The following is a 13,097-nucleotide window of genomic DNA, read 5'->3' on the forward strand; positions in this document are numbered from 1 at the left end:
ACCCATCTATTTGCTGTCTACAAGAGACTCATTTTAGACCTGAGGACACCTTTAGATTCAGAGTGAGGGGATGGAGAACTATTTATCATGCTACTGGAAGCCAGAAGAAAGCTGGAGTAGCCATACTTATATCAGACAAACTAGACTTTCAATTAAAGGCTGTAACAAGAGATGAAGAAGGACATTATATAATAGTTACAGGGTCTATCCGTCAGGAAGAGCTAACAATTATAAATGTCTATGCGCCGAATACCGGAGCCCCCAAATATATAAAACAATTACTCATAAACATAAGCAACCTTATTGATAAGAATGTGATAATTGCTGGGGACTTTAACACCCCACTTACAGAAATGGATAGATCATCTAGACACACGGTCAATAAAGAAACAAGGGCCCTGAATGAGACACTGGATCAGATGGACTTGACAGATATATTTAGAACTCTGCATCCCAAAGCAACAGAATATACTTTCTTCTCGAGTGCACATGGAACATTCTCCAGGATAGATCATATACTGGGTCACAAAACAGCCCTTCATAAGTTTACAAGAATTGAAATTATACCATGCATACTTTCAGACCACAATGCTATGAAGCTTGAAATCAACCACAGGAAAAAGTCTGGAAAACCTCCAAAAGCATGGAGGTTAAAGAACACCCTACTAACGAATGAGTGGGTCAACCAGGCAATTAGAGAAGAAATCAAAAAATATATGGAAACAAACGAAAATGAAAATACAACAATCCAAACGCTTTGGGACGCAGCGAAGGCAGTCCTGAGAGGAAAATATATTGCCATCCAGGCCTATCTCAAGAAACAAGAAAAATCCCAAATACAAAATCTAACAGCACACCTAAAGGAAATAGAAGCAGAACAGCAAAGGCAGCCTAAACCCAGCAGAAGAAGAGAAATAATAAAGATCAGAGCAGAAATAAACAATATAGAATCTAAAAAAACTGTAGAGCAGATCAACGAAACCAAGAGTTGGTTTTTTGAAAAAATAAACAAAATTGACAAACCTCTAGCCAGGCTTCTCAAAAAGAAAAGGGAGATGACCCAAATAGATAAAATCATGAATGAAAATGGAATTATTACAACCAATCCCTCAGAGATACAAACAATTATCAGGGAATACTATGAAAAATTATATGCCAACAAATTGGACAACCTGGAAGAAATGGACAAATTCCTGAACACCCACACTCTTCCAAAACTCAATCAGGAGGAAATAGAAAGCTTGAACAGACCCATCACCAGCGAAGAAATTGAATCAGTTATCAAAAATCTCCCAACAAATAAGAGTCCAGGACCAGATGGCTTCCCAGGGGAGTTCTACCAGACATTTAAAGCAGAGATAATACCTATCCTTCTCAAGCTATTCCAAGAAATAGAAAGGGAAGGAAAACTTCCAGACTCATTCTATGAAGCCAGTATTACTTTGATTCCTAAACCAGACAGAGACCCAGTAAAAAAAGAGAACTACAGGCCAATATCCCTGATGAATATGGATGCCAAAATTCTCAATAAGATACTAGCAAATCGAATTCAACAGCATATAAAAAGAATTATTCACCATGATCAAGTGGGATTCATTCCTGGGATGCAGGGCTGGTTCAACATTCGCAAATCAATCAACGTGATACATCACATTAACAAAAAAAAAGAGAAGAACCATATGATCCTGTCAATCGATGCAGAAAAGGCCTTTGACAAAATCCAGCACCCTTTCTTAATAAAAACCCTTGAGAAAGTCGGGATAGAAGGAACATACTTAAAGATCATAAAAGCCATTTATGAAAAGCCCACAGCTAACATCATCCTCAACGGGGAAAAACTGAGAGCTTTTTCCCTGAGATCAGGAACACGACAGGGATGCCCACTCTCACCGTTGTTGTTTAACATAGTGCTGGAAGTTCTAGCATCAGCAATCAGACAACAAAAGGAAATCAAAGGCATCCAAATTGGCAAAGATGAAGTCAAGCTTTCGCTTTTTGCAGATGACATGATATTATACATGGAAAATCCGATAGACTCCACCAAAAGACTGCTAGAACTGATACATGAATTCAGCAAAGTTGCAGGATACAAAATCAATGTACAGAAATCAGTTGCATTCTTATACACTAACAATGAAGCAACAGAAAGACAAATAAAGAAACTGATCCCATTCACAATTGCACCAAGAAGCATAAAATACCTAGGAATAAATCTAACCAAAGATGTAAAGGATCTGTATGCTGAAAACTATAGAAAGCTTATGAAGGTAATTGAAGAAGATTTAAAGAAATGGAAAGACATTCTCTGCTCATGGATTGGAAAAATAAATATTGTCAAAATGTCAATACTACCCAAAGCTATCTACACATTCAATGCAATCCCAATCAAAATTGCACCAGCATTCTTCTCGAAACTAGAACAAGCAATCCTAAAATTCATATGGAACCACAAAAGGCCCCGAATAGCCAAAGGAATTTTGAAGAAGAAGACCAAAGCAGGAGGCATCACAATCCCAGACTTTAGCCTCTACTACAAAGCTGTCATCATCAAGACAGCATGGTATTGGCACAAAAACAGACACACAGACCAATGGAATAGAATAGAAGCCCCAGAACTAGACCCACAAACGTATGGCCAACTCATCTTTGACAAAGCAGGAAAGAACATCCAATGGAAAAAAGACAGCCTCTTTAACAAATGGTGCTGGGAGAACTGGACAGCAACATGCAGAAGGTTGAAACTAGACCACTTTCTCACACCATTTACAAAAATAAACTCAAAATGGATAAAGGACCTAAATGTGAGACAGGAAACCATCAGAACCTTAGAGGAGAAAGCAGGAAAAGACCTCTCTGACCTCAGCCGTAGCAATCTCTTACTCGACACATCCCCAAAGGCAAGGGAATTAAAAGCAAAAGTGAATTACTGGGACCTTATGAAGATAAAAAGCTTCTGCACAGCAAAGGAAACAACCAACAAAACTAAAAGGCAACCAACGGAATGGGAAAAGATATTTGCAAATGACATATCGGACAAAGGGCTAGTATCTAAAATCTATAAAGAGCTCACCAAACTCCACACCCAAAAAACAAATAACCCAGTGAAGAAATGGGCAGAAAACATGAATAGACACTTCTCTAAAGAAGACATCCAGATGGCCAACAGGCACATGAAAAGATGTTCAGCGTCGCTCCTTATCAGGGAAATACAAATCAAAACCACACTCAGGTATCACCTCACGCCAGTCAGAGTGGCCAAAATGAACAAAGCAGGAGACTATAGATGCTGGAGAGGATGTGGAGAAACGGGAACCCTCCTGCACTGTTGGTGGGAATGCAAATTGGTACAGCCGCTCTGGAAAGCAGTGTGGAGGTTCCTCAGAAAATTAAAAATAGACCTACCCTATGACCCAGCAATAGCACTGCTAGGAATTTATCCAAGGGATACAGGAGTACTGATGCATAGGGGCACTTGTACCCCAATGTTCATAGCAGCACTGTCAACAATAGCCAAATTATGGAAAGAGCCTAAATGTCCATCAACTGATGAATGGATAAAGAAATTGTGGTATATATACACAATGGAATACTATGTGGCAATGAGAAAAAATGAAATATGGCCTTTTGTAGCAACGTGGATGGAACTGGAGAGTGTGATGCTAAGTGAAACAAGCCATACAGAGAAAGACAGATACCATATGGTTTCACTCTTATGTGGATCCTGAGAAACTTAACAGGAACCCATGGGGGAGGGGAAGGAAAAAAAAAAAAGAGGTTAGAGTGGGAGAGAGCCAAAGCATAAGGGACTGTTAAAAAACTGAGAACAAACTGAGGGTTGATGGGGGGTGGGAGGGAGGGGAGGGTGGGTGATGGGTATTGAGGAGGGCACCTTTTGGGATGAGCACTGGGTGTTGTATGGAAACCAATTTGTCAATAAATTTCATATAAAAAAAAAAGAACACCCCAAAACAAAACAAAACAACAACAACAAAAAGAAATGGATAGGGGAATTTATGACAACTGCTTGCCATAAATGGAGTGTAATGACTCTTGGAATTTTGTGTCTTCTCAGCTTAGTGAGACAGTGAGATCATTTTTTATTATATAAAGCAGGGATTAGGAAAAAACGGGCTATGGGCCAAATCCACCCTTCAGCCTGTTTTGTAACAGATTTTTGCCACAGTTTTGCAACCTAAGAATGTTTTTATACATTTAAAAAGGTTGTGAAAAACTAACAGACAACAACAACCCCAGAAGGTGAATATGCATCAGACCATGTGCGGCCCATAGGAACTAAAATATTTACTACCTGGCCATTTAAAGATACTTGTACCTGTTGTTAGTGAAAGTAAAAATTGTTTTTACTGTAGGTTGAAATATTTGTAGAAGGGTGTGCACAAGTGCTTAGTAACAGGCAAAGTTACTAAGTAACCCTTGGGTATGCTGTTGTCTCTCATCAAACCACCCTTCCCAACACTAGTTTGTGATGCTGGTGTTGAGACATGTAGTACACATGCCTGCTGAGAGAGCTGTCTCTGGAAACTTCAGACAACTGTGAGTGGTAGAGCAAACTGGAAAGCTGGAAGAGGATTTGCTCCTTCCATCTTGTTCCCTGCTCCTGGGAACATCACCTTAGCAACTCTTCCTTCTGACAGTGGCAGTATGTTTTAGTAACATGACTTGAGTCCAGGGCTTGGTTTTGCCAACACTTGGAAAAGCAGCTTATTTTGCCCTCTCAGCGAAACTAGCCCCAGCTGGTCAGTGCTCCTGTTAGAGGTCTGCATTCTCTCGTCTCCTTTGAGTTCAAAGACAAAAACAACAGCTGAGAAGCACCCCCTACTCTGTTGAATGAGTGTGTGTATTCTCTGCAAGAATCTTCCCTCAATCTTAAAACTGTAAATAATTTCAAGTATAGTCACTTTTCCCCCAGTCCAAAGAGTAGTACTGTGATCAGGTTGCTTGGATCTTGTCCCAGATGCACCAAAGAATTGGAGACCCAAGACCAGAAGGAAGAGATAGTTTATTGAATAGATAAATATAGTACACTTTAAGGAGAGAAGGCGGGCCACTGCCAGAGCAAGAGTGGCAATGCCCACCAACCCCCCCACTCCACCCCCACCCCGCCAAGAAGCTCTAGCTGCATCCTTTTAAGCCTGCTTTCTGCATATTTAATTTGCCTTTGACATTTTTGATTGACAGCTGCTGGTTATATAACATTTTGGCCTCTGCACATGCCCATGATGCATTCTGTTATAATTATATTTAGTTAACTATTGTGTATTTGTGGGTTTTTAATGAGATTTGTTGTGGCCATAAATGTACTTAAGGGCAAGTTTCACCTCTTGTGCACATGCTCAGCTCTTAGAAGTTCTCTTGTGGCTTTTGAGGCAGCTCTGTGGCTAAGCCTTTCCTGATATGTTAGCTCTTAGAGGTGGCTCTGAAGGTGTGGCCAGCACCTGCTTTATCCCTCCTTGCTCGTGTCTAACTAACAGCCTAACAGTAGCAGCTCCGTTTTTAAGAGTATATTCAGTACCTAACTAACAATTCCTCATATTAAATTGTCTTTATTAAAATTTTTTGGTTTCGGGGCGCCTGGGTGGCTCATTCGGTTAAGTGTCCGACTTCGGCTTAGGTCATGATCTCACAGTCTATGAGTTCGAGCCCCGCGTCGGTCTCTGTGCTGACAGCTCAGAGCCTGGAGCCTACTTCGGATTCTGTGTCTCCCTCTCTCTGACCCTGCCCCGTTCATGCTCTGTCTCTGTCTCAAAAATAAACATTAAAAATTTTTTTTTTAATTTTTTTTGGTTTCTGTCTCCCAAACAGATCATAATTTAAGTTGGAATTCACTCAAGAACGAATGTCAACATAAAGGTTTTTTTTTTCTGAGTTGTTTCCTACAAAATTGTTTTTTCTTCCTCATTTCAGGTCTTAGTAAAAGCTTCCCCCAAAGCCATACTTTTTTTCCAGTTGATAATTTTAGACATTTAACCAATTGGCATACTTTATTTTTTAATCATTTCAGATATTTAAACAATTGATATGCTCTTTTTTTCTAGTTTGCTAATTACTCTTTTTAATGAAAAAGACTTTAAAGAAAACTTTGCAAATTATGTGAGCAAAAAAAGACAAATGATTGAATGATTTTTTTTATTACAATATTAGTGACTATTCCTCTGGGTGTACTTTTCATCTCCATGACTAATTTACTTTATAACTGGAAGTTTGTACCTCTTAATCTTTTTCATCTATTTTACCCATCCTCCCATCCACCTCTCCTCTGGTAATCACCAGTTTGTTCTCTGTATTTAAGAGTCTGTTTTGTGGGCACCCTGGTGGCTCCGTCTGCTAAGCGTCCATCTTCAGCTCAGGTCATGATCTTGCAGTTTGTCAGTTCGAGGCCCACATCAGGCTCTGTGCTAACAGCTTAGAGCCTGGAGCCTGCTTCAGATTCTGTGTCTCCCTCTCTCTGCCCCTCCCCTGCTCACACTCTGTCTCTCTCTCTGTCTCTCTCAAAAATAAACATTAATTTTTTTTAATTTAAAAAAAAGTCTGTTTTGTTTTGATTTTTAGATTCTATATGTAATGTAAATGATATCACATGGTATTTGTCTTTCTCTGACTTATTTCACTTAGCATAATCCTTCTAGGTTCATTCATGTTATTGCAAATAGCAAGATTTCATTATTTTTATGGCTGAGTAATATTCTGTTATATATATGTATATGCATATATACATATTCATGTGTATTAATATACATATATACACATGCATATATATGTTATATATATATATACATATATATATATATGCATACATACATACACACATTTCTTCAGCAATTCATTTATCATTGAGCACTTGAGTTGCTTCCATATCTTGTCTGTTGTAAATAATGCTACAGTAAACACAGGGATGCATATATCTTTTTGCATTAGTGTTTTTTGTTTGTTTGTTTCCTCTGGATAAATACCCAGGTGTGGAATTACTGGATCATATGGTATTGCTATTTTTAATTTTTTGAGGAACATCCATACTGTTTTCCACAAAGGCTGGACCAACTTACAATAATGGTTCCTTTTCTCCACATCGTCTCCACACTTGTTTCTTGTCTTTTTGATACTAGCCTTTCTGACTGGTATAAGGTGATATCTCATTGTGGTTTTGATTTGCATTTCCCTAATGAATTAGTGATGTTGAACCTCTTTTCACGTGGCTGTTAACCATCTGAATATCTTCTTTGGAAAAATGTCTATTCATTTTTTAATCAGATTCTTTGTTTTTGTTTTGTTTTTATTTTTGGTGTTGAGTTATATAATTTCTTCATATGTTTTGGATATGGTGTATACATGTTTTTTTGTATTTCAAGTATTTTTAATGCATAAATATATTTTTACATGGAGTCATAGTGTACATATTTTTACCCAAGATACGCTGTCATTTCTTCTGACATCAATCAACATCATTTTAACAGCTTTTAAGACTTTGTATACATTCATGATGTTTTCTGAAGCATACATTTACAGGTAGAATTTTAAAGTCACAACGAAAGGCTTAAGGCTTCTGGTATTGATCGCCAGAGACAGTATCTGGTCACATCTCACCAGCAGCACTGAATTCCCAGGTTCCCTGAATTTTCATTTCATGAGGGGAAAGAAAGTGCCATCTCAACTCTTGCTTTAATACACATTTTGCAAGGCTGACCATTTGTTGTCCGTTGGCATTTGTTCTTTTGTGATTTGCTTACTTAAGTACAATCTTTTCTACTGGGACTTTTTCATGGGGAGATACTAGAGATAAGTGGCTCCACAGAAAGGTTCTGGATTCCTATTGCCTGGGTTCAAAGTCTGACCTCACCACTTTTTAGCAATAGGATACTGACTAAGCCATGATCCTAAGCCTTCATTTCCTCATCTGCAAAATATGAGCTGTTGGAGAAAGATACATATGTACAAAGCCTCAGCAAAGTACCTATTATGTTTCTTACTGATAAATGTTAAGAACTCTCTCTAAATAAATAATCTTTCCCTTTTGTAATATGCTTTATCAATTCCTACTTAATAATTATCCTACCCTTTTCAGTTTGTTTGAGTCTTCATCTTGAGAGGAAACCTCAGAGTTGAATATGAATAGTTCTTACCATGTTACTTTGTTATCCTATCCCTTTGTGTTCACATTCTCTCTCCAGGCATGGGCATTTAGTCCACCTGCCAGCACCTGCTCATCTACATATGACCCAACAAGAGTGCTGTCTATTTATCCTCATGAAAATTCTTTTCTTATGCACAGGATTCTAGATTCCCATAGATTTCTGGTTTTGGTAAGGTGTGTTGGAACTCTTACTGGTTAGGTATTCTGAACATGATTTTCTGTTGCTCACTAACTTATACACCTTATCTATATATGGATATCAGATAACAGATATATCATTTGCAGAACATCTTCTCCCATTCACCAGGTTGCCTTTTGTCTTATTGATCTTTTTCCTTTGCTGTGTAAATGCTTTTAATTTAGGTGTAGTTCCAAAGTTTATCTTTCTGTTTCCCTTCTTTGAGAAGACATACACATAAATATGTTGCTAAGGCCTATGTCCAAGAGATTACTGCTTCTGTTTTCTTTTAGTAGTTTTATGGTTTCAGGTCTCACATTTAGGTATTTAATCAATTTTATCTTTGCGTGTTGTATAAAAAGGTGGTCCAGGTTTATTCTTATGCATGTAGCTGTCCAGTATCCCAGCACCACTGATTGAAGAGACCATTCTTTACCCATTGTATATTGTTCCCAACTTTTTGTCATAGATTAATTAATCATATAGATGTCAGTTTATTTTTGTACTCCTTATTGGGTTTCATTAGTCTATGTGTTTTGTTTGTTTGTTTGTTTTGTTTTGCTGGTACCATACTACTTTGCAGGATATCTTGAAATCCAGGATTGTGCTGCTTCTAACTTTGGTCTTCTTTCTCAAGACTGCTTTGACTATCTTGTGGTTCTATACAATTTTGGGGATTATTTGTTCTAGTTTTCTGAAGTATGCTGTTGATATTTTGGCAGGGATTACATTAGATTGCTTTAGGTAGTATGCACATTTTAACAAAACTAATTTTTCCAATCCATGTGCATGGTGTATCTTTCCATTTGTTTGTGTCATCTTCAATTTCTTGATTAAAACTATTTTGGAAAGGAATGTGTTGATTCTTTACTTTTAAGAGTATTGATGTACATAAGTGCATCTTTCTAATGTGCCAATCTTACCAGAAAACTTGTACCAGCTAATATTTTCTCTTAAGGAATTTAAAATAATTGGATACCATAAAAGTTCTGCAGTAGCTACTAAGTAAAATTAATTATTATTATTATTATTGTTATTATTATTATTATTATTTTGTTAATGTTTATTTATTTTAAGAAAGAGAGAGAGTGTGTGCAAGAGCACAGATCCTGATGTCGGGTTTGATCTCACAAACTGCAAGATCATGACCTGAGCTGAAATCAAGAGTCAGACACTTAAACAACTTAGCCACCCAGGTGCTTCAGTAAAATTAATTTTTAAATCAAGAATATACACTAATTGTGTGGTATGTATAGAAATTTTTCTTTATGTTTTTCTGCATATTATTGAAACATCATTAATTCTAGCCTAACTAGGGCTGAAAATTTATTTTCTTGAAGACTGATTTGTTTTGTAATCTATAAATCCCTTTGTTTCAATTGAATTGTGATGGAATTTATTATGTAGTAAATGGGTTCCTCCAAAATTCATGTGTTGAAGTCTACTCTCTAAAGAGATGGTATTTGGAGATAGGGCCTTTGAGACATAATTAGGTCATGAAGATGGGAACTCATCAATGAGATTTATGCCTTTTACTTATTTTTTAAGTTTATTTATTTTGAGAGAGACAGAGACAGTGTGAGTGGGGAAGGGACAGAGAGAGACAGAGAGAGAGAGAGAGAGAGAGAATCCCAAGGAGGCTCCACACTGCCAGCACAGAGCAGGACGCAGAGCTCAAACTCACATTGCTGCAGATCGTGACCTGAGCCAAAACCAAGAGTCAGAGGCCTAACCAACTGAGGTAGCCCGGCGCCCCAGAGATTAGTGCCTTTTATAAGAAGAGGCTACCGAGCTAGCTAATCTTTCTGCCCTGCGTGGGTATAATGAGAAATCGGCCTCTGCAGAGCAGAAGAGGGCCCTCACCAGAACCTAACACTGCTGCATTCTGATCTCAGGCTTCTAGCCTCCAGAACTGTGAGAAGTACATTTCTTTTGTTTAAGCCACCCAGGTTATGGTCATTTGTATAGCAACCCCAACTGACTAAGAACCCTAATTCAACTGTCTGCATACATTTTTATACATAAATTATGTAATATGATTTTGACAAAATAAGACACATACCGTTTTTTTCAGAAAGCAGACATACTATTAGCATGAGATTATTTTGTGAACTGTGACATAATTTGTATTGTATAGGTAAACATCAATGGAAACCTGAATTTTTATGGCTACAACAGATGTATAACACATGAAAAGAATAAGATACAGAAAAGTGACAGTAACGTCAAAAGATATTAATGAAATCAGGATAGAACAAGCAAATGACAAGATAAACAACTATACATTTGAAAGGATGTGTGAATGATACTTACAAAAGCTATTATTTCAAATTTTGTATGCTGCATTTTTCATGACCATCAGCTCTTTCAAATTCCAAACAACTTACCAAAATATAAGAGGGAGCAAGTGTTTATTACCTTGTTAGTTGATCTGTTCTTGTGTTCTCATGTCGAACTATTTTGTGAATTGTTATTTAATAAGAAGCAAATAATTATATCAGGTAGCACATATGTATCCATTTTGAACATGTTCAACTCCTTACATATTTTTCAAGCAACCACTTTGCTTTAAAACAACACATGAACTTGTGGGAAAATGTTTCCATATATCTTCAAATATCTAGAAATTTTGAATTACCAACAGAATGAAATACCATCCTGAGCATGTTGCATAAAGGATATTTATCATTTTGACCTAGATATTTGTGAATTCAAAATCCAGTTTTCAAGAAAATGGATTTGATTTGTAGTTACTTTCTTTGATTCTTATTAATATTGAAAACAGTTTCCATATAACAAAAAGTTACACCCTTACTAGAAAAAGGTCTTTTGAAAGCTACAGTCCATTATGTATAGATGGGAATAAATAAATGTTTGCTACTAAATAGTATATAATAATAAACCCTTATATGCTTGTAGATGTAACTAGAAACTAATCCTAATATATAAGTATGCATTCTCATATTTGAAATTATAGCCTACCAGCTTCTTAATGTCATAAATAATTTGATTCCTCCTATCTTATGCTTAAAGTCATTCTACTTTTTTTTATGATGCTATTTCAGAGATTATTGTTTCCAAGATCTAGGTCCACAGATTTTTTTAAATTTCATAAATAATAAAAAATAAATAAATTTATCTAAATGTGAAATAAGAATAATAATAATTACCAGTAGGATTATTGTAGCCTCTTCCTCTTACTTACTAAGAAATGATGCAGGGAATATACAGGATGTACCTGTAGGGTCTTATAATGTCAAAAATTAAGTAAATATCATTTAAAAAACATAGCCCACCACCCCCCCACACACACATACACATGATATGATCTGTCAAAGTGATACAGGATCCAACTGAAAAAGCACCCTATCCAAAGCCACAACAATTTAAGAAACAAAATAGTATTGCATTGTAACCCAGGTATAAAATAAATATCCATGAGTCCATACTGATATAAAGAAGCAAGCAAGCAAACAAACAAATAAATGGAGAAGGGAAAAATCCTTAATCATTTGTAGAGATACTGTGCTCTTAAGGAAGTGGAGCATAACTCCTTACTCTTCAAATGTTGATTGAGCATAGTGATTTCCCACCAAAGAGTAGAATATGGAAAAGTGGCGGAAAAGAGTGACTTCATAATAGAGAAACCTGACAAACCATACTTCAGCTAGGTGATTGATGTCACTGTCAGCAGTAATAAGACGTGTTGATAGCATTTAAATTTGATATGATGTCATGAAAAATGGCACTTACTTCCATGGTACTTTACCTCCCATAAGTTCAGACCCCCAGTCTAACCACTAGAACAGTATATTAGAAAAATCTCAATGAGGGACACTGTACCCGACTAGTACTCCTCACATCTGTCAGTCATTAAAAACAAAGAAAATATGACAAATTCAGAGACCAAAGGAGCCTAAGGAGACATGACAATTAAATGTAAGGCCACATCCTATAAAGATTTTGGAACAGAAAATGGACATTAGGTAAAAGTGAAGAAAATCTAAATAAAGAATAGACTTTACCATAATGATCAATGGCTGAGTAATTGTACAAAATATATTATTGTAAAATGTTAATCCTGGGGGAAACTCTGTACAGGGACATGGAAAGTTTCTGTATTATATTTGTAATTTTTCTGTAAATCCAGAAGTATTTTTTATGACTCATTAATGAATAATTTATTTGAGTGATATAAGGATGCTCATAAATCACGCAAGACTCCAAAGAACTAGGCTGGAAAACATGAAAGGAAAATAGCAACTCTAGGCACCTAACCAGCAAAAACTACTCAAATAGCTGGTATGGTCACTATCACTGGAGTAATCATGGGGTTATATTGTCGTGGTGCTTGTTGTGTTTTTGTTTAATGTTTCAGATTCTTACTTTTTTTCCACCAATTGGATCTATACTCTGAGCCACACACAGGTTTTGAGAATATGTTTTGGGGTGTTACTTTGGTCAGCCTTTGCCATGATTAGTTTGTGCAATGAGCATTCCAAAATCTTGGTGGCCTTCAGAAGCAAGCCTTTATTTCTCATTCATGGGTTTGAAGTCTGACCATAGAAAGTCCAGAAGCATTTTTAAAAATTAGTTTTTTTTTAAAGGACATGTTTTAGAAAATGCTGGGTGACATTGCCCAAATTAAGTTAAAGAACTTGATTTTTTTTTCTATTTTCCTTTCTCCTGTACAGATATAAAATGCTGCTTTTTGTGAGATCCTGCTCTTAAAGAAACAGCATTTAAAAAGTAGTATGACTTAAAAATATT

Source organism: Lynx rufus, unplaced genomic scaffold, assembly GCF_022079265.1.
Source record: "Lynx rufus isolate CCGP_SWC_20201006 ecotype Redwood Valley unplaced genomic scaffold, mLynRuf1.p SCAF_1, whole genome shotgun sequence".
In the NCBI taxonomy this organism is placed as follows: domain Eukaryota; kingdom Metazoa; phylum Chordata; class Mammalia; order Carnivora; family Felidae; genus Lynx; species Lynx rufus.